Genomic DNA, 26,417 nt, shown 5'->3' with positions numbered 1-26,417 from the left:
GGATAAAGTGAGATCACTGAGGATAAGCAGCATGGTTATTTCTGGTTTGATACTTTTAACTAGGAACAGTTTCCAATTTACTAACACAAGGGGACAGAGTCTTTCACAGAAGATGCCAGAAGGGCCATTTAGCTAGGGTGTCTTATGTAAAAGTGGCCATGAATTAGACTTTTGATGCTATCTCCAAATGAGTTCACATACACAATAACATACATATTTATTGACAATATATTTTTAGGTGTCTCATAAAACTTCACACATATATCCAATTACTAGATCATACTACCTGGATTGTACCATGAATTATTTTTTTATAAATATCATAATTATTAGTAGTTCAATTATATAATATTATAATTTTTATTGTATGAATGTGTCAAATGAAAATATTCACAGTTCTATACTGTTTGCCATTCTGTTTTGGCTTTCCTTCATTTATTAATGCAGGAAACCTCAACACAGGAGTGTGGCCAGACGCCCTTTGACTCCAGAAGGCCTTGCCAAGGGAGGCTCCATACACACCAACACACTGACAGCGAGCAGCCTGTTCTCCTGCTGCCTCCTCTGTTCCCCACCTAACTGCTGGCCCAGAGAGCCGCCTTCCCTTACGTGGCAGTAGTGCTGTGGGAAAGAATGACGTTTAAGGGTTGAAAGAACTTTAAAGGTAGTACTGAATTTAAAAGGCAGTCCAATTGCCACCCAACACACACACACACACACACACACACACACACACCAACACCACAGTGCAGTTGTGAAAACAAGGCCTGTTTTCTGAAGTCACAAAGCAAAGACGCAGTTACTCAATTGAGAAGACCTTGTCAAATTGTGTTCCATATTCTCTGCATCATACTATACCGGACACAGAGGGCAAATAAACTGCTGGTGCCTGGGGGTTCCAGCACAGGTCCCTGTCCTGCCCTGTCTTACGGAGCCGCTACCTGGATGCCCGATGGCAGCGCAAAAGGAATCCCCACTAAGAGGTAAATGTATTCCATGGTACATGGAATCTGGACTCTTTAGAAAGATTCTTTAAGTTTAAAGGATGTTTGGTGACATTAAAATGGACTGTAAGTATTATAATTTAGGCATATTATGGATTCTGCTCCAATAAATTGGCCTGAAACAAAATACCATTGCTAACATTGTTTCTATGTGCTTTCTGATCCAAACTTCTTGCAAGTCAATTTTTGGAAAACAGTCCTTTTCTATAATTGGAGGCTTCCTGCTCTGGAAATTCACCAATGGTGCTACCAGAATATATTTTGTAGTAGGCAGAAATAAGGGATGTGATTTTCTATGTTTCCAAGGAACATCTGTCTCTTTCTCAACAAGTAACACCATCCTCCAGATAGTCCTAATTTGTTCTTTATGGTGGGTGTCTATTGTCTAGTCTTGTCAGTAGTCCTCTCCACCTTCCCTTCCTATAGGGAGCGACTCTTCTCCCCACACCCTTTTCTTCAGAAACCACTATTCCCCACACTCCAAACATGGGAAGACAACCAGCCCTGCCTGGTCCTTGTATCAGTCTGTGTTCTGACCACCGGGTCAATCACAGTCCTTCCCCACAATCTTGTGTCTCCAATCAAGTCACCACGACAGAGTTTTTGAATTATAGATGGTGCAAGATATTAAACTTGTTTGCTCTCGCTGACCATGTTTCCTATTTGTGGAGACAGCGAGGCTGCAGTGGAGAAGACAAGTGACAGGCAAACAGAGGAAATGGGAGAGAGGCAGCCTTTGATGCTTTTTGTTTCCTGGGGCTCAGCTGCTTCCTTCCTTTCAGTAGTTTGTTTTCCTGTAATAACAGAAGTAACCAATTAATCTTTCAATAAATTTCCCTTTTGCTGAAGTTAATTGTTTTGACATGTGAAGCCCAAGGTGTCCTGACTAATCCGTTCTTCCTGTCTTATATCTTTCCCGGAATCTCCTTTAGAGACGGAAGATGGGAAGGGAAAATGAAACCCAACTGGAGCGTATTTTTCGTCTGTGACTCCAACTCTTAATGCAATGATGATGAGCTGAGAACCAGACAAGGATGGGAAATGTTTCATTGTCTCAGGAGTATCCTTCAAGTTACATGTAACCTTTAGACTTATTACCAGAACTAAAGTAACAGAAAGTTTGGGACTTTTTATAAAAAAGTTAGTAATTGTCCCCCTATGGGCAAAGCACCATAGGTTTGCAGTCAGAGGTCAAGATCATCACAGCTGACTTCATGCTTTTCTTAGTTCCTGACAATATAATTTTACTACTGGAAATCCCTAAGCATTTATGGTCAGCTCTCATCAGGTCATTATAACTACATCAGTAAAATATGGAGACTATCTAGGATACTGATACCCATATCATAAGACATTAAAAGCAATCTCCTGAAGCTTCTAGGAAAACATAGCAAGGGAAAACTCTGTAAAATTCTGCAAATAATTAGTCCTTGAGCTTCTTCATTATCTAACTCATTCTTTCAATTTGGCATTGAAAATACAAGCAAAGCTTCTAGGAAAAGCTTCTAGGAAAACAGAGCAAGGGAAAACTCTATAAAAAGCTTCTAGGAAAACATAGCAAGGGAAAACTCTGTAAGATTCTGCAAATAATTAGTCCTTGAGCTTCTTTGTTATCTAACTCATTCTTTCAATTTGGCATTGAAAATACAAGCAACCATGACCCATAATTGTATAGTTCTTAATGCCATATCTTTTTTTGGTTATCTATATTTTCTCACTCACCTAAATTATCCTTGCATTATGATCACAGCCAAGTCTAGATAAAAGTGAGGTATAGTTTAAGCATAGCTTATCTCAACCTCTACCATAGAGCAGCCAATCTATCTCTTGGGGGTGGGGAGGATTACTTTAGAAATTTCATCCTCTTTCCCTCCTTTGCACCTTCATTCTATATTATCAATATTTATGATTAGCATTAGCCAACCTAAAGTGGGGTTCCCTTCTGCTGCCCCTATTAATTTCTGGATCATAATTTTGTCATCCTACTTATTAATAGTAACACCTTATATTACTATAGCACTTTCCAGTATTTCAAGGCAAAAATAAATTATCATCTATCCTTAGCATAACACTGCAAACTAGAAAGGGCTGCTGCTATTAAACCTATTTCCCAACTGGAAAAATTGTGGCTGCCAATGATTAAATGAGTTGCCTAAGATCCCTTGACAAGTCAGTTATCAGAACTAGCACTGGAACTCAAAGTTCCTGAATTCTAACCTAGTTCTTTCTCCACTATGGCATCCACTTTCTCATTTGGCCAGGATCTTATTCTTCTAATCACAAGCTATTCCTAATTTGGTGGTCTTCCCTGTCCCCTTGCAATATAATATGATAAACATTTTAACAATTTTTTCCTGAAGAATATGGATTTCTTTCTCAGACTAAAAAACAAAGTTTCAAGTAATGGCAATTTTAGTCCAAGCATCAAGAAAGAACATGACAGGTGGAGATGTTTTTGGATATTAGGACCTTGTACTGCCCTTTCCGTCATAATATTTAGAATGCCCCCATTCTCTGTCTAACATTTGTAGGGCTAATGTTATTTGGAATAAGACAGACATTTTTCTAGGACAGTACTTATTTCAAATATCCTGAAGTACTTTTCCCGTAAATTATGGAAATGTCCCAGGAATTCCAACATCTTCTGATTTACTTCCTGCACCAATATTATTACAAAATTGCAAATGTCCTCAGTCCTGATTTTTTTCTTTTAGAAAATATGATCACCTAAATAATGCAGGGAGACTGAAGACATCTGTCGAGGTCAATTACTAGAATCAAATTGTTCATGTTTTTTTTATTCAGCAAAGTTATTTTAGGGTGCTTTTTGTGATTTCCCAATTATTTTTGGATATCTGTTCTTAAGCTAATACTCTTTATGTAAATAACTGTAGATTAGTCTGTGCTGAGACAGAACAGCTTGTGCCTTTTTGTTACAAACCAAATATCATCACAAGAAACCACATCCATCATATTTGAAGGAAATCCAAAGTTAATGAACATCTTTTTTCCATTTCCATTATTCAATAAATCTCCAAATTCAAAAGAGCTTGCGTTCCAAAAATAAGTACAGTGTTTGGAACTCGATCTATATTTCTGTAAGTACAGATGTAACTATGTAGGGAATTTTGTTTTCCTAGACTGCAGGTATACAAATTCTCCAGAAGGAAAGACCTGCATTTGCTGTGTGGATAAATTCATTCATGGTGGAGGCTGAGAGTTTGAGTTCTCTGCTATCAATTGGCATCTAGGATTCAGAGAAAATGGTAGGGATATTACACACATGAAAGAAAAGAAACACTTTTGATTTTGAAAGAGAAGAAAGGAAGGAATCAGTAGGAGCTGATCAGTACCTGAGGGAAGAAAAGAGGAAGAGAGAGCATAAGTTTGACCACGTGAGAAGTAGAAGAGACCTGAAAGAAGAGAAATGTCTCTGAGGATTTCAAGAGAGTTTGCCTTGGAGTATTTGATATGAAACCCTCTGCTAAGTTCATCCTGTAAAATCCTCTGTGAATTCTACATTGCCCCTTTACACCTGTGTGCAATAATTTTTTCAGAGAGCGCCGAGGGAAAAAGGGGAGGAGCATAATGTGGAGTTTACGATAATCATTCAGGGAAGATAGCAATGCCTAATTAACATATAAAGATCTAGAAATGTGGAACCAGCAGATGCACGTCCAACCAAAGCAACACTGACCCTGTTTCTGTGACAAAATACATTTCAAGTTACAATGGGAGGCACCAATTCTTTAATTTCTTCAAATCTCGCCAGTTTCATGGAAAGAATAAAGAAAGGAATGAACCAGTCACTCTTATTCCCAGGAGTAAGCTAACTTTTTAAAATGCCCATTTCAATTCACTGAGAACTAGTGTATGTTTGTGTGTGGTTGGGGGGTGGGGTTGGGGAGAGGATTCTCAGTCATTTGCTCTGTGTCTCACTGATTCCTAATTGTTATGTTTTCTATGATTTCTTTTAAAACACATCAGAATAGAGACTGTGGTATATGTGAATGCACGTGTTCAGGAGTGAGTGTGCATTTTAATTTTATCTCCCCCTAGGGGTAATTGGTTAATATTTCAAGCATGCTAATCAGGACCAACACTCCAGCAATAGTTAGCATCTGAAATACTCCAGAGAGAAACGTTAGCACTATTCCTTTAGAAAAGCACCATTTGTAACTCTGACCAATATCAGAAAGTTAATTAATGAGCATAGAGAATGCTAGAAATAATTTCTCTTCAGACAAATTAGTGGTATTTAAGATATGTCTGTTAGTTATTGAATGGACATCCTTGCGCTTGCATAAACAAGATTTAAAAATCTAGCGATAGCATATATTCTTCAGAGTCAAACCTCGTTTTAAGATTCCACTCTGTTTTGTGCACAGTCTTTGTCACCTGATTCTGACTAGAAGTTTAAATTAATCCTGCCACTAGGAAATGGTCACCTTTTCCTTGAACAAGCTTTTCATGGAAGTTACTTATTGGAGAACTTGAAAGGACAGAGGGCTGAGACATGTTGAAATTTCAGAACGACTTGTATCATTTTGACAGAAGGCGCTGAGTATTAACAGACGTTTGCTTGTGTGGCAAAATTAGGACAGGAATCAGGGTTTTGAAAAAAGAGACCTGTAGCCTTCACTCTCACTAGTGGGAGATAACAAAGGAACCAGCCGTGTTAATAATCTGGAAAAAGGGAAAGGAAACTGAAAATATGAGGGCTGGAGGCAGCTTGACCTATTTAGGAACAAGGAAGGGGCCACTGAAAACAGAAAGTCGTGGTGCATTTAAAGCCACTGTAGAGTTGTGAAGGGCGGTCACAGGAATAGGAGCAGCCAGACCAGGAGTTTAATCTGTTTGTAAGGGCACTGGGAAACCTTGTGGAAGCTCAGAACATATTATCCCAAAATACGGCGATGGAGAAATCCACAGAAGCAAGAAGGTCATTCCGAAATTCTCCTGCCTTTCTCCCCTGAAGCATGGTCATAAAGAAATTCTCTGATCTGTCTCGTCTGAAAGTAGTCATAAGACCCTCATTCCAGAGGGGTCCTGCCCTATATCCACAGAGCAGAAAGAATCTGAACAAACAAGCCTTGCTAAACTCCCCCCCAGTTTATTACCATGAGATCACATCCCTTTCTGCCCTATCATGTTTCTCCTCAACTATCCACTTCTTTCACCAGATTTAGCACAAAAATAGAATTTTCCCCAGATCATTGAGTCTTTGTTTCTGAAGACTCTCTGTCACCTAAAAGATTGGTTAAATAAATTTGTTGTGCTTTTGTCCTGTTAATCTGTCTTTTGTTGTGGGATATCAGCTATCACTTTTGCAATGGGTGAGGAAAATATATTATTTTGTCTCGCCTACAGCCCCCTTGGAACATGAGTTATTTATAAGTTGAATACTACCAACAACACGGATTATAGGCACTACCACCTAAAGAGGTCAGGCAAGTATCATAAATAGATAAAGGAGTCATACTATAAAAAACAATATCTCAAGCTCAATAAAAAATGGCAATTGACTGCTGTAAACTAAAATAAAATCACAAGCCCTCCAGATGACTGAATGGACCCCCTCTTGGCCAAGGGCACCCCAGAAATACTCCAAAGCAGAGTTGCTGGCTATAACAAGGGAGGTCAGACATGCCTCACCATGCCCTGCTCCCTTCTTGGAGATACTCTTTGTAACTCATTAACAGGCAAAAGGCTATGCAAGACAAAGCTTAAATCCCACACCTGCAGGTCCTCAATTTACTTAGCAGGTCACTTGAGTCTCAGTATACATCCAGTGGCTTGCCCTTGATTAGCAGACTTCCTTATCTTAACTTAAACATTCCAAGCCTTTAGACAAAGCTTCATTTCTTTAACCAACTACAAATCAAAGAATCTTTAAACCTACCTATAATCTGAAATCCCCTAGTTGAAGATGACCAGCCTTTTTGGACCAACCCAATGTATGCCTTCCATGTATTGATTTACAACTTTACATGTAATTCTGTCTCCCAGAAATGTATAAAACCAAACTGTAACCCAACCACAGCGAAACCACTTTCTCAAGGCTTCTTAGGTGTGGCTCCAGGTCATGGTAACTCATACTTGACTTAGAACAAACCTCTTTAAATTATTTTACAGAGTTTGGGTTCTTTTCCATTGACATGGTACACTTAAGGTTGAGGTGACTATTCTCTTAAAATGAATGGTGGGGACTTTGCAAATGAAGACCATGTGCTTTACCTTGTGTGTATATGTGCTGTGGGGAGAGAGGGGAGAGGACAGCCTCCACTCTGATCCGGTGGTTGTTGTCATGCTGAGATGTGAGTCAGGTATTGCCACATCTCCCTTTTTTTCCGAGACAAGCCAGACTCTGAAATTTTATGTTAAATCTAATGTCTAATGATGGTAGCTAATAAAAAGAAAATAATATATAGGATGAAAAAGCCCTGCCACTTCTTAGATGAGGCTTATGGGCTTCCATGAATGACTTCATGTCTATACACTGAATGTTCAACTTTCAGAATATTTGAAATCTCTCTTTACCCTCTCTTCCTCGAAGCTTAATTATGTCTACTTTGTAGGTAAAAAATAAAGACTTTCAGATTGATCCCAACATTTCTTTTTCATTCTATAATCCAACATCTTTTCATTCAAAAAGTATTTCTTGAGTGCCACTATGTTCTAGGTGCGTAAAATATGTGAATAAATGAAAGACAAAGATCTCTGCCCCTGTGAACTTTACAAATCCCATGGAAGACACTTGCATTTAAGGGGTAAGTGGTAATAGTGGGAAATGAGAAGATCCTGAAGGAGATTGAGGGTGGACAGGTGAGGGAGAGAGAGAGAAAGAATACATGGAACCAATAAGTGAGTTACTTAGTACTATAGAAACTATCAATGCTATGGAAAAAAGAAAAAACAGAGCAGGGCAAGGGGGCTTGGGAGTGCTGATGGTCACCAGGAGATTCCCACACACATCTCTAACTCCAGTCTCCTTGGGCTCAGCCTCTGCTCTCTGGTCCAGAACTTCTTTTTATCCTCCCTACTCCCTTGTGCCTCTCAGTTTATAAAACCTACTCAAGTAGCTTCTATCCTAAAAACAAGAAAACAATAAAACTTCCTTGAACCCGTGCATATTCCTCTTTCTAGTACATTTGTCCTTTAAGAAAAGAGCTGTCTCTGCTGCTGGCTCCACTTTCTCCCTCCCGTTCACTCATCCACTTACTCCAATGTGATTGCCACCCGAGTCTCTTCACTTAAACTGCTTGTAGACGGCCATTGACTGACCTAATCCAATTAGCATTTCTTATATTTTATTCTGATTTCATGCTACCTCAGTCTTTGCGTTGTTAAATGCTCACTCTTTCCTTAAGATTCCACTTTCCTTTGCTTCTGAGATACAACTCCTCTTGTGGTCCGAATTTAATTAACTCTCCTTCTCAGTCTTATTTGTGCTGTTTTCCTGCTTTTCCTACTTAGCTTTTAAATGTAAATATTCTTCCAAGGCAATTTATTATTTCTTTTAAAGTTGGAAAAAATCCTTCACCAATATAAGCACCATAAGCTCAACATGTCCAGCACTAGACACTCATTTATTCTCTTTCTAATCCTAATCTTGGTTGACTGTTTTAAGTGTTTGTTTCTGGAAAATAAAAGTAGAACTTTTGGGCAACACCATCTGCCCTGGGAAGTAGGTTGTCTATTTATATTTTCAGACTTTAAAGTTTTTATTTTTAAAATAATGGTTTATATTCCCATTCAATTATGAAGACTGTACATGTGTGAATGGAGAATTTAGGTTTTAAAAATTTTAGTTTGAAACTTTAGATATTCTGGGAAACTTACTAGTTATCATCTGAAAGCATTTGACTTTCAAAACTTGGCATATTGTCTAAATTTACTCTTAGGAAAGTTAAGATTATATTGTTATTGCTGGAAGATTACATCTGGAATGTTTTATTTATTCATCTTAGACTAACTTTTAAGTTAGATTCAGCTTAAATATTAAGTACAGCATTTAAGGAAACTGAACTTATCTATTCATCAGAGGTTTCAAATGCTCTGCTTAGAAAGTTATAGCAGAAAGAAATTCTCATCTGGTTTTCATCTGTTATAAATAGAATATGTCACCTAATTTACTACTTGTTTAAGGTTGGAAAAACATTCTTTACCAATTAACTCCTTACAGCCTTATCTTAAGAGAGTATATTGAACTACATAGCTTCTCTCTCTCTCCCTCTCTCCCATGCTTTCTCTCACACACACAATTTATAGTTCAAGAGAATTGTTTAACAGTAATTTGACATAAGATTAGGTGGCAAGTTGAATTTTGGCTTTCGTTCCAAACTGCTACCCAATCAGAGTTAACATTCAATTTTATACAAAGTATTTATATAGGATAGGTTTGTTAACTCTACATAGACAAGAATGTCCACTTAAATGTACAGCACATATACTAAAGGAAAATAAATCCATTTCTTCTTGAGAGACTATAAATTCATATTTTAAATGATTAGCTTTTGGTTAGGCTTTCAGATAAAAATCAAATTCAAATATATAATTTATGAATATATGAGTATAAAGACAATATATTATAAGCATGTAAAAATGGAATATTAAATAAATATAAATAGTTTTAAAAGATTTGTGCTATTAGGTACTGAGTAAAACTTACGGTACATTTGCCTAGAGAATAAAATTATTAAATCCAATTTTCAAGAAGCACTATGTACCATTATTAATTTTATTAGTTACAAATCATATGACTATGAATATGACCAGATTAATTAATAATATAGTGATGATTATTATGAATAAGGGAAATTGTGCTCTAGTTATTTACCACATTAGTCTTTGAGTGTCGTTGTGAGCTTTAAATAATACTTGCTTGTGTTTTGTATTGAAAATGAGACTTTGGCTATAGAAATATCTACACCTGCTTGCATTTATAAAAAGATGAAAAAGCTAAATATGAGGCAAAATACATAATCCACAAACAGTTATGATTTTTAAAGAAATACATGAAACATTATTTTAAAGTTTGCAAAATTTAAAGATTTCCTGGAAAAGGGCTAATTTTTCCAAATTGGAAATATGCACATCTAGCAAAACATGCTCATACTTAGAATAATTTGGGATACCAAATGAATTGTGGTAGTTGGGCCAGTTAAAACCACAAATAAGAATTAATCTCTTCCTCTTACTATCCTTTCCAAGCTACTGCTGAGTGGGGTGATCTTTAAGGATTTGGCTTTCCAGCTACCTACAACTTCAAACCAGAATTTACTACTGATAGTGCTTTCAGTGGCAATATTTAGTTGTTCTTGGGTTGCGATAATCCAAACAGCTGGGATCTATTTCAGAATTGTCTGGCTCCAGCTGGAGAGGCCTTTGAAAAAAAATTCTTGTTCAGAGCTGAATTTCCACTGTAATCACATGATTTAGTTTACAAAACCAAGACATAAATGGTGGTCCTACACAAGGCCAGTTTGACCTGGTCGTGTAGATGGAAGAAAATCCAACTTCTTATTCACTCTTTCTCTTTAGCATTTGAGATTGTCACACTCTATTCAAAAGGCCTAGAGGTCTAGTTCCTATTCGGATTTTGTTAAGACAGAGTAAACGAATTCAAAGAAGAAATGTTGCATGCTACAAGGAATGATGGTGATTCATTTAGGCCAAGCATGTTTATAGCATGCTTGCTACTAGTAATCCTATTAGCAAATTTGTTTGCCTTAGGCTTGATTACATTAAACCAAACACATAGGTCTCAGGAAAGAACACATTACTAAGGAGCAGAGAAAAAGAAATAGTCAATGTAGCTAGAATACCATACACTTTTCCAGGGCCAAAGGAATCAAACGATAAGAAAACTGCTAAACTTCCAGTTAGTGTTGCTTCATTGCCAATCTCTGTCTCACCACGGAAGTCACAGACACATATTCCTTGGTTAGAGCCTTATTCTAGGCCCTCATCACCTTGACTTCTGCCCATGAACTCTGATGGCTAAGCAAAAAAAATAAATTCCACATAGGAGGCTGCTACAGATGAACATCAACAACCACCCTACAAAATTCATCAAACAGTGGTTCCTAGTTTAGTGATGGTTAGTCTCTTGAAAATTTAATTGTGGATAAGATTTCCACAGCAAGAGTCCCAAAACAACATGTTCAAAGAATTTGGTTTTAGCAGCCTACAGCATGGAGGTTAGAATATTACTATTAGTAAAATCTCTGCATAGGTAATGGGGAGTTGTTATGAGATTTGCTTCTCTCTTGACAGATTATCCCAGCAAACTACAGAAGGAAAAGGTTCAAGGCAATCACCCAAGAGATTTCCCTGTAAAACTTTAAATCTATCATATAATGTCTACAATTAGAGGATACAGGTGGGTTTTAAATTTTTTAAAAATGAAAAGTTAGTGGGAAAATCCCACAAAAGTTAAAAAAAAAAATAACTACTGAAAGCTACCAAAAAAAAAAAATCATATTACTTAAAAGAAAGCCAAAAAGAGATCACTCTGCTTCCTGAGGATGGTGATAGCATTTTTTTTTTTTTTTTTTTTTTGAGACAGAGTCTCACTTTGTTGCCCAGGCTAGAGTGAGTGCCGTGGCGTCAGCCTGGCTCACAGCAACCTCAATCTCCGGGGCTCAGCGATCCTACTGCCTCAGCCTCCCAAGTAGCTGGGACTACAGGCATGTACCACCATGCCCGGCTAATTTTTTGTATATATATTTTTAGTTGGTCAATTAATTTATTTCTATTTTTGGTAGAGACGGGGTCTCGCTCAGGCTGGTTTCGAACTCCTGACCTTGAGCAATCCGCCCACCTCGGACTCCCAAAGTGCTAGGATTACAGGCGTGAGCCACCGCGCCCGGCCTTTTTTTTTTTTTTTTTTTTTTTTTTTGAGGGTGATAGCATTTTGACCAGGACATTTAATAGTATCATTGGCAACATCAGATGATTACCCCTGCTTCATTTCTTAGCCCATGGTTATGCCCTGTGGGAGCTCATTAAATATTTGTTATCTTTATGTAGCTTATAAAACTTTGTAAGGATTTCTAATTTGGAGTAAGAAAGAAAAATGCATGATATTGTGAACTATGGACTTGTGACCAAAGATTGTGTCATGATTGATAAGCCCAGTCATTCTTATTCACCCATTTAGTACCCACCAAGGGCTCCAACAGTGGCTAGGCTCTGGGGGTCCAGTAATGACCAAAACAGGCACAGCCACTGCTTCATGGAGCTCATGGTCACTCAGAGTCCGTTCATTCACTCAATAGATATTTCTTGAGTACCTACTATGTGCCAGGCATTCTGTGTATGGGAATATGCAAGTAAACAAAAAAAGACCAAAATTCATCATGCTGTGGAGCTTATTTTTAGCAGGAAGATCCAGATAATAAATAAGTAAATAAAAAATGTCAGAGAGATAAAAGTACCATGAGAAAATACAGAGCAGGGAAAGGTGACTCAGGGTGTGCAAAGGCCCTGAGGCAAGGGGCTAATGGGCGCTTTTAGGAACAACCAAAAAGCCACTGTGCTTCAAGAAGGGTGAGCTAGCCTGAGAGTAGCAGGTGGTCAGAGTGTAGAGGGGATCCAGACCCTGGGCTTTGCAGACCTTACAAGGACTCTAAAGAATCACTCTGATCGCTGTATTAAGAATAGACTGCAGTGTACAAAGTGTTACTGCGGACCTATTAAGAGGTAATTGTAGGCATCCCGGTGAAAAATAGTGATAACTCAAACAAGAGTGGTAACAATAGGCACTCTGAAAAATGACTGGATATTTTTTGAGAGAAAAGCCAATGGGGTTCCCTGATAGATTGGATATGAAATATGAGAGCAAAAAAGAAATCAAGGAAGACTAAAGTTTTTGACCATAACTGGAAGTTATGGAGATGTCATTAACTGAGAGAATGAAAATTACAGGAAAAGCAAATTTTTGTTTTTGTTTTTGAGTCCCCCCACGCCCCACTGCCTTAATAAGGAAGTTGGTAGAAGACAGATCAGGGTTTCTGACAGGGACAATGTTACATTTAAGATATCTGTTAGATCAGTCACCTAGCAGGTGTTACCTAGGTGATTACTGTGTTAATCAATGAATTTATATGCTAGTAGGATATCATGGAGATATATAGATTTAGATATATATTCATTGATGTAGTGGACATATATAGAGGCTTATTGTTTTAATCCTTCAGTTCCTATCTTTGTGTAAAATAGTCTGTCATGCTGATAACTATTGTTAATACTTGTATTTTCTTCCATTTTCTCTACAAAATTGAGATGTATTTTCTTCCATTTTCTCTACAGAATTGAGATCATACAACAGATAAGACAGGCACATATATAATTATAAATCCAGCTTTTTTCACTTACTGTTTTATGGTGTTCATTTTTCCCCACATCATGTTTATAATAGATTCATAAATGCAGAATCTTGTGACAAGAGGTTGTACATTTTTTGTTTTCTTGAAAAAGTGGTACCAATTTATATTCTAATAACAATGTATGGATGACTCTTTTCCCACATGCTCACAAAGTTTTAGTGTGATTCTTTTGAAGAAAAATTCTAAATTGGTATATTGCTTTATTTTATATTTTTAAATTATGAATGAGATTTTGCTTTTTTTGTTTTGAGACACTATATTTTTCTATAAAGTGTCCGTTCATAACTTTTATTCATCTTTCTCTGAAAGTGTTAGTATTTTTTTCCTTGACTAATGAGAGCTTTTGATACAATGACAATAATATTTTGTCTGCTTGTTGTCCAGTCTGCCCTTTATATTCCAACAAGTTTTGGGGCCATACTCAGTGGCTCAAGCCCATCATCCCAGCACTTTGGGAGTCTAAGGTGGGAGGATCCTTTGAGACCAGCCTGGATAACATAGTGAGACTCTTGTCTCTATGAAAAATTAAAATATTAGCCGATGATGACATATTCCTATAGTCCCAGCTACTCAAGAGGCTGAGGGGGGGATTGCTTGAGCCTCAGATTTCAAGGTTACAGTAAACTATGATCAGGCCACTGCATTGCAGCCTGGATGACAGAGCAAGAACTTGTCTCTTAAAATAGTAATAATAATAATTAATAATAATGTTTTGGCTTTTGAAATTTTTTTCTATTGGTTTGTATAGCCCTTTCTCTTATGTTTATTTTTCTTGTAAATTCTTAACTTTGCATTTATGTTTTAAGTATATCCTATAAATATATTTATTTTTCCAGACCCAATATATGATGTTTGTTCCACATTTTGTAGGTTATTTTACAGTATAATTTTAAAAAATTAATTCTAAAGTCCTTCTCGAATTGATGATTTTGTGGATTTATCTATATACTTTCATTTGACCAGAAACTAAAGTGTACTTACTAGAGAGCAAAGTAGAACAAACATGTGTGCAATGTGATCAGCTTTCTTCTCTGTTCTTTTTCTGTTTTAAAACAGCTTCCCTTGTGGCATGTTGGAGTGTAGTTTATTCATTGGAAATAAACCACAAATATTTGAACTTCAACAAATATAATGGGGTTGATTCTGTCATACAATTAGAACAGATACTTGCCTTAGGCAGCAAAAACATTACACACAGCAAATTCTTTAGAGATTGTTTTCAGTATGAGAAGCTGGAGGCAAAAGGAGATAAGATATTTCCCATTTTGTCTAAAGTAAATTGAACCAGAATTTAATTATCTTTTAGAAGTGCCATCTTCAGCACCCATATTCATGTTTATATTCCAACACTCCAACAGGACCAAAGAATAAATCTATATACACTATTGTTGAACATTTAAGAACAAAAATTTTAGTAGCTACCCATTTCCTACAATTAAAGAGTGAATATTCAGCACCTTTTACTTTTCTGGACAGCAGTATATGTGTTTATGTGTACAGGGATGGATGTGCATAAGGGAAAACTTGCAAAATAAAATAGATAAGAAAAATTAATTTTCATCTTCGATGTATTTAACTCTTGTTTGGAAGACTCAAATCAAAAATCTATATATAACTCAAAATGTGAAAATCTGATATTTCTTTTATAACTTGATTTTTCCTCGACTTTAACAACCTGAAGAATTCATGGGATCTCAATATCACAAATACTTCAAACCTCTTTTTTGGACTTTAGGACTCACCTAAGACCCCTCTAAAAATCTATTATGTCCTCGGGGCCCGTCCCAAGGCTCCCAGAACTTTTCAGGGCATAAGTATGTAACCGTGTTCACAAGTAAGCATATTCCAGTTGGGCTGTATTGATTCTATCCCCCTAGGTACCGTGGTCTCCCACTGGGTGTCACCAGACTCCACTAAGTGCTGCAGCTTCCCAGGGACATCTTTGTTCCATAAAGCATTGTCAACTGGAGTCCTCCTGTCACCAAGGCAGAGGACTGTCTGGGGCAACCCAAGGAAGAATGCCCTTCCTCCCTTTATTTTACAGTTGATTAGAGGGGTCCCCAAGTAACATTGCTTAGGTCTTCAATGTCCGACAGTGCTTTGATTGAAACAACTCTTAATCTTGAAATTCTGATATTTTTATTGATGGGATAATCAACATATATTCAGCATCTATGGAGTGTGTGTTCTTCTGGAACTCAGATGCAGAGCCAGTAGAGGCAGGGCAATAAATCAGTGTGCATGACAGGATGGACCCTGCACTCAGAATCAGCCCCCCACCCCCCAGTGACTAAAACCCTCCTACCAAGTCAAGCTGAAACTCAGTAAACCTGGTCCCTTCGACCTTCAAGGTAGCTTTCCAACCATGATTTTGTGCCAAAAACATGCACCTATGCTTTAGAGACCTTGTCCCATGATTTTGTCAAACATAATCTAAAACCTCCTTGAAAACCAGGTGAGACCTTTGCTACAAAATATCATCTTAACTGCATCCCCTCCAATCACCATGCTAAGTTCTATCACTTTAAAGGCAAATGATTTCCAATTTCACATGCGTGTTTTCATCGGTCACTTTATGAGTGTATTCTATTCTTTGCAGGGGTGAAGTAAGAATTCCTACGTAGCTCATGAGATTCTTAAGAGTGAAAAATGTCTTTGTGTGTCCTTATGGCAAACAGAATGGTAGGTAAAAGGATATACATAATCCTGCTCAAATCTTAATATGTTGCTATCAGTTTCGTCCAAGTAATAACTTTCGTTCATGTCTTTAAGCTACAAGAATAAAAAAGAAATTTTTAAAAAAGGATATGTTAGCTGGGCGCGGTGGCTCATGCCTGTAATCCTAGCACTCTGGGAGGCCGAGGCGGGCGGATTGCTCGAGGTCAGGAGTTCGAAACCAGCCTGAGCAAGAGCGAGACCCCCGTCTCTACTATAAATAGAAAGAAATTAATTGGCCAACTAATATATATAGAAAAAATTAGCCAGGCATGGTGCTGCATGCCTGTAGTCCCAGCTACTTGGGAGGCTGAGACAGCAGGATTGCTTGAGCCCAGGAGTTTGAGGTTGCTGTGAGCTAGGCAGACACCACGGCACTCACTCTAGCCTGGGCAACAAAGTGAGACTCTGTCTCAAAAATAAATAAAATAAATAAATAAAAGGATATGTTATAGGGGTGTATATAGTCAGAAAATTTGTCAGTATTTATTTTTCCATTAACTACAATGTTTCTGCACTTGAGGCTTCTCTGTCTCTGGCCTTATGACTTATCATGTGGCATAAGGAATTGGTAATATGCAGGGTAAACAAATATGCCGCCCTAGTGTAAGGGACGTGCCCTTGTGCGGGATCTGAGGTGTATGTGAATATCAGTCTGAGTGGCTTTTCACCCACACACCTTAGACACAGTCAATGTAATTCCTGCTAAGTGCAGGAGTTTTTATTATGGTATATTTTAACATGGCATGATTTTTTTTAAAGGCCCAGAAGTTATCAAAGCTCACTTCTACGTTAACCCCACTAGTTGTGTCACAGAATTAAGGCTTTCCTGAGTGATCACTTTCAGCTGACCCAGTGCTAGTCAGAATCTCAACACTCAATGGGTGCTGAATGCATTTTGATTATTCTAGCAATACAAATATAAGGATTTCTAGAGTTTCTATCACAATGTCATAATGCTTTCCGTCCAGATACTTCATATAACCTCTGAACCATAATGGAGTGCCTCTTCTCTTTGAAAGAAGTATAGAAAGAAGTTAAAGGTACTCTTTCATATTCACCTAGAAACTGAAACTTGAAAAAAAAATGTATATAACACCGATAGCCACCATTGATTGAGTGCTTACCATTGCTATTTAACGTTCACATTCCATTTCACCCTATTTATAAATATGAACACTAGAGGGCGCTAAATTCAGAAAGTGTACACCCTTGGTTTTCCATTTGCCCAACAGCAGCTACAGATTCAGAAACCAAATCCTTCCCAACAGTTGCAAACAATGTACCAAATCATACTGCCTTGCTAAAATTCAACAGAATCTGGAAATACACTTTGAAGGAAATGAACTATCAAATGAAGCAGCAGCCAAATAGGTACAAGAATTTTAGAGAGGTTTATGTCAGTATGATCCTAAAATTATATGTAATAACTAACATTTATTGACCAATAGTACTGTGCTGAAGCATTTTACATATAGTTCTCTCATTTAACTTTTATGAAAACCTCATGGGTAGGTATAACTTCAATTTATAGATGATAAAATGTCATCTGTAAGACTAGAGAATTTAAATCACTTTCTCAAGATCATCTTTTATTGATAAGAAGATTGAAGCCAGACCTATAAAATGTCTTAACAGAATCAATACATATTAAAATGCTTTCATTTAAATTTTATAGATTAGAAGCATAGTAAATATTTTCCTTTTACCCTGTTCAAAGCTGCTTTTTTCTACAATAGAGTCAGTTTATATGACTGAGTAAATAAGCCACTAAGAAAGGCCACATTATTGTATATCATATTCCACTTTTTAATTAAATCACTAAATAGACCTATTGTCTAAATTAAAGGAAATATCATTATATTTATGATATCTGAACTGTGTATATGTGTGTGCATTTACTGTGGTATGATATTATTCTATTTTCCATTTGAGTGACTGTTAAAGAGAGCCTGACTTGGAAGAGGAGAAGTAAGAATATAACAAGTGGACTTTTTCGAGGTACACTCTATAGGACCAAATGCTGCTTAGACATGGCAACAAAGAAGGAGATGACATAAATGATGTTGAGGTTTTGAATCTGGGCAAATGGGGGATGGTGATACCATTTACAAGAATTGGGGGAATCCAGTGGTTCTCATTTGGGAATGAAAATGAAGACCATTTTAGATAGCTTGAGCTTAAGATACAGCAGCCATTGGGGGATCCTACTAGACAACTGTAACTTGGAGGAAACTGAGTAATAGATAGAATTTTAGAAGTCGCCGTAACTAAAATGTATGTGACAGTCATTGTTCTAGTGCTTTATGTACAGTAACTCATTTAATCCTCCAAACAACCCTATAAGGTTAAGTAGTGATTTAAATAGTGTCCTCCAAAAATTCATGTCCACATAGAAACTCAGAATGTGACCTTATTTGAAAATAAGGTCTTTGCAGATGCAATTAAGATGAGTTCATACTGCATTACGTATCCAATATCCTAAATCCAATGATCAGTGTCCTTATAAGAAGAGAAAGGGACACGTAGACACAGAAGGGCAGGTCGTGTAACAAGAGAGGCAGAGATTGGAGTCGTGTTCCAAGGACGACCTGACAACATGCCAAGGAACACCTGGGGCCACCAGAAGCTGGAAGAGGTAAGAATGATTCTTCTCTAGAGCCTTTGGAGGGAGTGTGGTCCTGCTGCTACCTTAATTTCATGCTTTTAGCTTCCCTCAAACTGTGAGAGAATACACTTCTCTTTTGTTTTAAGCATGCAGTTTGTGGGAATTTGTTAAGGCAGCCCTAGGAAACTGATACAAAGTGTGCACTTCTAATACCGCTGCCATTTAATTAGTGAAGAAAATGAAACATAGATGAGGCATCCAACATACCCTCTCAAGGTCAGACAACTAAAAGGAGCAAGAATTCAAACCCAGATTCTCTGGCTTCAGATTTTTGCACTTGGCCACTACCTACCTGTCCTGCCTCTATTATTTTCTTATCACCTGATAATAAAGAGTGAACTAACCTGTGTAGGGAAGCAGAGACAATGCAGCATTACCTGGAGGCAAACTGTCGCTCAGAATGTATAAAGCGTTAGGCTCAAACCACTTTTCCCTCCCTAGCTATTTGATTATGAAACCATTGTTTACTCTCTTGTTAAAACCTAATATACTAAAATAAACACATTTGCCATACAAGTAGCAATAGAGAACTAAAACAGACATGCATTTATTTGAATAATCCATGACAACATCTACAACTCATTACCTAAATCCTCTTCATCAGAATGTACTGTTTACCTAGCTGCTTTTATAGCCTGATTTAATAGTTTTGGGATCTATAATTCTGTAGGGTCGACCATATTTCTTATCTTGTCTTCATATCAAAAAATAAATAGAATTTGATTGTAGATTATGTAACTATGGTAAAGTCACATCCCATTAACTTCTTTAAATAAAAACTATGTATTTTATGTGATTGACCATATATTATGTGGCCATACTTTCAGTATGTTTGGAAGAGAAATTATTTCTCTTTGACAGTGCTCTGAATCATTCAGTTGGTTGGGGCAGAAACTCAGATTTCTCAGGAATAGCATTAACCACAATTAAAATGCACCTGCTGTATACTGGGCACTATGCATGCATTACTTTATTTAACTCTCACAATGACTATCTGAGACAAATATTTCCTAATTGTAAATGCGTACAGGGAAGAGTAGAGAGGATATGTCACTTGAAGAAGTCTACATGGATTTGAATCATCGGAGCTGAGATGCAAGCCCAGTTTTCTCCTAATTCAGTCTTCTCTTTTTCTACTATTTTTGGCCTGAAGCAAATGAAGATAGGTATTAATGTCATAAAGATCAGATATACAGGATTTTAATCGGTCAGTTTGAAAAAGACGTTCATTTCTTTCCATTTTTTATTTGCCATATCTCTATAGAGAGTAAAGGTACTTTAAGGCCCCCTGTGAGTAATTCTCTGCCCCATGAAGGAATAGAGTTGTTGAAAAGGGGCTGATAGGCTCATGGAGCTTACTTTGGTTAGGATCGTCCAGAAAAAGTACCTGCCTGCTATTTCTACAGCCTGCTTTTTATTGCAAAAAGCAAGGCACCACAGGGAAACAGAATGGTTGAATGGCTAAAGGCAGGTGGTGAATACGGTGGCTCACAACTTAAGAATCATAAAAGTGACCAGCCTTTCTGTTGCTCATCTCTTCAATTTAACCCTGTTTCACACCAAAAATGACACATTTTTCTTCCCAGGGGTTCCAGTTCATAAATATTATTTTCCACTTTTACTTTTTAAACTTTGTGAACCAGCAGAGGGAGCTATAAGCACTGACTGCAAAGCCCTTCTGCTTTCATTGCCAATGAAGAAAATACTGAGTCAACCCCCCTTGCCCATGTAGTGTTTATTTAAGGGATCAAAACACTCCTAGGGGGATCTATTGGCCAATTACCAGGGTAGAACAGAACATTATTTATACAGCACACACTGGAGTGGCTCCACGGGATCTGTTTTGGTCTGTTGAGTAATTATATAATTATGTGAAAAAATATATTTATCTCAGAGATCAGAAGGGATTAAAATGCCTGTCTGGAAGACTAGGGATGCTGATATAAATGCAAAGAATTCTTTGGTTTGGCCTTATAAGTAAAACATGGGGCTTGTGGTGATTCAACAATTAATTAATCTTAATAAGATGAAATAAAGCTTTGGCACTGACAATGAGGACCCATGATATTTACTTTTGGAATATTTTTCATAGCGAATTTCAATATATTGATATGTTAATTAAAATTGATTCACATTAAATATAAAACTGACTATCAATTTTTTCTCCTTAACATGGTTTAGCTCAGAAAATATATCTTAATTTAAAAAAAATTATTTATGACATTTATGATACTCAACAACACATAGTTTAATGTGGCAATGTTTAAATAATCTGAAACTTGAAACATATTTTGCCATGCTTTGGGGTTCTTTGAGATCATATAACAGAGTTTTAGTTTTTATTTATACAAAGGAATATTCATGTTGTACTTCTTTTTAAATTTGAAGGTAGATTAGAATTTTTCTGAAGTTTTCATTATGTCTAGGACACATCTGCATGCCTAAGTAATTATAGAAGATTAATTAAACAATAATAATCAAATGACACTTTCTAAGAAAGCCCAAAGAAACAGTAATTCCATTATGATTTTCATAATGTTTAGGGTAAGATGGATACGAAGGAGTATTTAAGGATCAACATTATCAAATAGGCCAAGAATCTTCAGTAAAGATATTTCTCCAAGGTAGGATTTTCAGTTGTGTTTTTTTAAAATCCAATTGAGTTACTCAATAATGGCAAAACTGGAAAGTTAAAGAAAGCAGCACAAGCAAGATACTACAGGCATACTCAGTTGAGAAAGATCAATAGAAAAATACTTTGAGAGAAACTATTGCACAAGTGCTGATTAATTTATTGCATGGGGGGGAGGAGTACACCAAAGTGGGTGGTAGGGTTAGAAAATTTAGGAGAGTTCTGATCAACTTCATTAACCATCAGGGTTTAAAGCATGAAAGGGAAGCAGTGTAGGAAATCACAGAACCAACACTCCTTCCCTCCATTCCACTGACCTGATTTTTACATATACTATTCCTTCATTAACAACAAAGGCAGGGCCATGTACCTTTTGCTTGCGTTTTTAAAAAAGATGAACATATGGAAGGACAAGATTTCTCTTCTCATCTCATTTTTCTAGAAGTTTGAAATCCCTGATTTATAGATAACTTTATAGACAGTAAGAACTGTCCTAGAAGACCCAGACTAATTATCATAATAATACATTTTTTCAAGGCAAACATCAACATAATAAAGATTAGAGCTAAATATAAATCTAAAGATAAAAATAGCATGTGATAAATACTAAAAACAAAATACATTTTTAACTACTTTATAAACGTTTGGGGCTTTTTTTGCCATATAAAAATCTATTTTGAGACCTATTTTTGCATGACATAAGCATTATCATCCAGCAGTAATTTTCAGTACATGAAATATATTCATTTTTCACAGAACTACTGTAATTTGAGGCAAAACTTGTCATCTCTAGATCATCAAATGAACCCAAAAAGAAAACTCTTCAAAATCTGAAGTAGGATGCTCAGACTTCATGGTTTCATATGAAGTGGACATAGATTCTTGCATAGAGCTAACAGTAAACAAGAATTTAAAATTAGGTGAAATATTTCTTTAAGTATCATAGTATGGAGGAATAATTTGCTATTACTGTAATTACTAACCATTTTCTAAAATACTCCATAACAAAAGCCTTTACATATTACTTATGGCAATAAGTAATTTGTTTCAAGAGTTCACTCTAAAAGTAAAAAGAGAAACACCTATTGTTTCAAAGTGACCCTTCCAACTTTTCAAAGCAGATGAAATGCTTCATAGGTAATGGAAAAAATCTTGCATGTAGGTCTTTACCTTTAGATTTCTGAGAATGATTTTAAAGGAAACTTCTGCTTCGTGTAGGAGGTTGGGTGTTGACCTAGGCAAAATTTCTAAGTAGGCCAAGTTTGTTTTCACACCCTCCCTAATGTCTTTGATGGACTAGAACACCAGTGTATGAGCCACTGAGCTCTAGACTTCTCCCCACTTCCTGACATTTCACACCCTCATTAACCAACCCAGTGGCTACTGTAGAAGTTTGAGAATGGACATCAGAAAGATGTAGAGGGCATGAGCACTTGCACTTTCATGTCATGTGGAATACATACCACATTGAGTAAAAACTCTAAAAAAGAGTGGCATTTAAACCACTCTCTAGGCCAAGTGTGGTGGCTCACACCTGTAATCCCAGCACTTTGAGAAGACAAGGCAGGAGGATTGCTTGAGGCCAGAAGATCAAGACCAGCCTGGGCAACATAGTAAGACCTCATCTCTAAAAAAAAAAAAAATCATTTAAATTAGCTACACATGGTGGTGTGCACTTATAATTCTAGCTACTTGGGACACTGAAGCTGGAGGATGGGTTGAGCCTGGGAGTCTTTGTACTTCAGCCTGGGCCACAGAGTAAGACCCCGTCAGTAAATAAATAAATAATAAATAAAACCACTTTTCTGCCTTTTAAGATATACATTACAATACAAATAATGAATTTTTTTTCTTAGTGACTCTGAATCATTGTTTTGATCATCTTTTGTCCTGTACAGTGATGTCGTTGTGTAAATGTTGTGGGTTTCTGTTTCTTTACCCACCAGACAGCTCTTACATCTCCTGCAGCCTTTTGACTTGTTGCTTCTACTGCTTACTTTTTTCATTTGTTCTCAGACTGCTAGGGTCTAGGAGGACCAATAAGCTTTAAAGAATTAAAATGTAATAATAGGCTAAGTGACAGTCTCAGATTCAGAAAGAGCAAGATGATAGCCATTTCAAGTGCTCAAAGGCCTCTCTCAATTCTAATTTCAGCTGTATTTAAAGCTGAGGTGTCCTGTGGGTGTTATACTGGTGGAAGCTTGGGAGAACCTTGCCCTAAGATAGTTTGTGGGAAGTCAATAAAATAATTTTAAGTTTGGTTTTGAAAATAAAGTGTAACACATTTACTCAAGAGTGCAGTGCACACAATTACTGTTAAATGAATAAAAAGATAGAGACTCATATCATGCAAGCAGCAAGAAGAATTTCTCTGAGGAGGAAACAGAGGATGAGGAAAGTATGATTTTGACATTGGTTCCAAATGTTTGGTTGGTTCAAAAACATAGGAACCAATGATTCAGATGAAGCAAATATAAAACAACAGATGGAATCAACTGTTTCTCCAACTTCTGATGTCAACCCAAACAAGCCTGGAAAATACAATGAAGTGCATGAAGTTCATCTACTGCTAACAAATGAACCATTCAAAGCTCTCCCAAAAGGTAGACGTAAAACACCAACCATTTTGCCTCCCATTAATAACGTGTGTGGAGACACTTTGTGGAACTGGTGCCAACAACTCAATTTGAGCACTGATGGCAAGAAAATAGTTTTCCTGAGGCTTCAGTAGCATGCTTATCCTGAACAGAAACAGGATATTCCTGAAACATCAAAGGAGTCCAGATTACGGCCATATTCAAGGAAACACAAGACAGGGACCAAGAGAGCAAAGGTTCAGGAAAGTTGCAAGATGAATGAGAAAGCAGAAGAGACTAATACGGTTGAAGTGGTATCATCAGCATTGTGAGGAAGGATTGCTGCAAGAGCTGCTCAGCCTAAAGCTGTGAATTCATGCTCTATTCCTGCTGCTGCCTCTGGCATCAGGTGGTGTGTGGTCTCTGGCGAAGCTCTCTCAGCCGACAAAGGGTTGGGTTCACCTGCAGTTTCATGCATGTCAGGCCTGGGTGCCTGCGACTCCCAGGACAATGATTTCTCTCTTCCTGTTACCAGCCTGCCATTTCCCATCCCTGGGGCCTAGAAGATAGTATGTTATGCCCTGACTGTGCTAAGAGGAATAAGAAGATTATGAAAGCATTAATGGCAATGGAGAAGAAGAAACAACCTGGTTTGAACACAATGTAGGAGACCAGAATATGCCACCTCAAATTATTAGAGAAAGATGGACTTTCAGAATGTGTGACCTAATATGAAGGAATGGAAGAAGAGATATTTGAAGGAATCTTTGTGATCTACCAAACAGAATCAATGATTAGGACTCCACATTGAAGATGATTGAGTGGGTGACAACCCCATCAAAAGAGACTCTTTTTTGGGGTCCTAAAAAGCCATTAAAATAAAGCCACTATAATCAAAAAAAATAAAAAAGAATAAAAAGATAGCTATAGCATACCTTTCATGGAGAAAGAAAATATAATGTGTCTCACATGGGTAATTATACCAGAAAGGATACAATGTAGAATACACATCATAAGTTCAATGCTTATCATGTAATTCTTTTTTATTGTTGGTCCAGTAATTTCCTGATACTGTAACCTTTGGACATTCTTATCCTACTTGGTATTTGCTCCCTTAATGAAAGATCCAAAATTATAAACCTTCTTCATAATTTGATGTAGAGTGCTTAGGACTTGGTAGTCCATTTGTTTAAAATAACACACAGCTCAGAACTTTGCACTGCTTGAGTTTAATAAATATTTGTATATTGATTGACAGCATTGCTGGTGTCCCTTGCTGTCCCTCAGAAAACAGTCCATAGAAGGAACACAGCCAGCTCTGTGACAACTGAAATGTGGGGTATTTTTCCATAATAACCTATTGGGAAAGGAATTAAAACTGTTCTTTAAATTATCTTGCAGATCAGACTTTTCTTTGAAGTTCAGACAAGAATATAAGGTTTTAAGAGGGAAAATGTTTAGACAAGTTTTATAGACTGGCACAGGTTTGTGAAGAATGTAATCCTATCTTAAATTTGTCCCACTAAGAACCAATTTCCCAATTTATCTTGACATTTTTATATTACAACACATTTTTATTTGGATTTCCATTAATCTATTTTGGAAGATAAATATGATGAGTATTTCAACATCTCAAAGTCACAGCTATTATTTAGAAAGTCTAAATGCATGAAAGAAAAAAATGTGAGGCTGGTGCTAGCAGTTACCCATTCTTATATAAATAAGAGTATTGGGAACAGGCAAATGAACTGTGGCAAATACACCCTGAGCTATTTGGTTGTGTTTTCAAAATTTAATTCTGTGAATCAACTTCTTTGTCCCTTACCCCTGCTCACACATCTTCAAAGCATGCACCAGAATATGATAACATATCAAGTAATCTTAAAAATTATCAAAAAGTAGCCAGGCACAGTGACTTACACCTATAATGCCAGCACTTTGGGAAGCTGAGGTGGGAGGATCACTTGAGGCCAAGAGTTCAAGACCAGCCTGGGCAATATAGTGAGACCCCACTCTACAAAAATATTTTTTTTAAAAAAGACACTTTTTCGTGATGACCAAGATTCTTTTTTTAAGTAAAAACAAAAAAAATTAGCAAAGAGTGTCTTGTTGTCTCTGGATAAAATCCCAGCACCTGAGCACAGGACCCAGACAACCCTCGTTCGACAAGTCCCCAGCAACTGGCAACTGTCCTGTATTCTCTCCTGCACAGGTTTGCCCCAGCCCACAGTGTCCAGAGTCCACGTGCCGTTCCACTCTCTGTGCCTCCAGGTCTGCCAACCCCTCTGTCTGGAATCCACTCCTCAAGCTTCCCTACCAAAATCTTACTCATCCCTCAACTGCCAGATGAAGTTCATTTCTTCCGTGAAGTCTTTCCTCACTGACAGGGACAGCTAGATATTTCCTCCTCCACCTTCAAATCCCATTGTC

General features: G+C 37.1%; 1 protein-coding gene and 1 pseudogene across 2 annotated transcripts in view; one reads left to right on the top strand and one right to left on the bottom strand.

Moving 5' to 3' along the window:
- Positions 1-26,417, bottom strand: part of PPP1R1C (protein phosphatase 1 regulatory inhibitor subunit 1C) — a 110,703-nt gene that overhangs the window by 12,874 nt on the left and 71,412 nt on the right. The gene's annotated exons all lie outside the window — the stretch shown is intronic.
- LOC105882991 (developmental pluripotency-associated protein 2 pseudogene) lies at positions 946-24,654 on the top strand (annotated as a pseudogene).

This window comes from Microcebus murinus, chromosome 8 (genome assembly GCF_040939455.1).
Source record: "Microcebus murinus isolate Inina chromosome 8, M.murinus_Inina_mat1.0, whole genome shotgun sequence".
Taxonomy (NCBI): domain Eukaryota; kingdom Metazoa; phylum Chordata; class Mammalia; order Primates; family Cheirogaleidae; genus Microcebus; species Microcebus murinus.
This window is presented reverse-complemented; position numbering and strand designations above follow the sequence as displayed.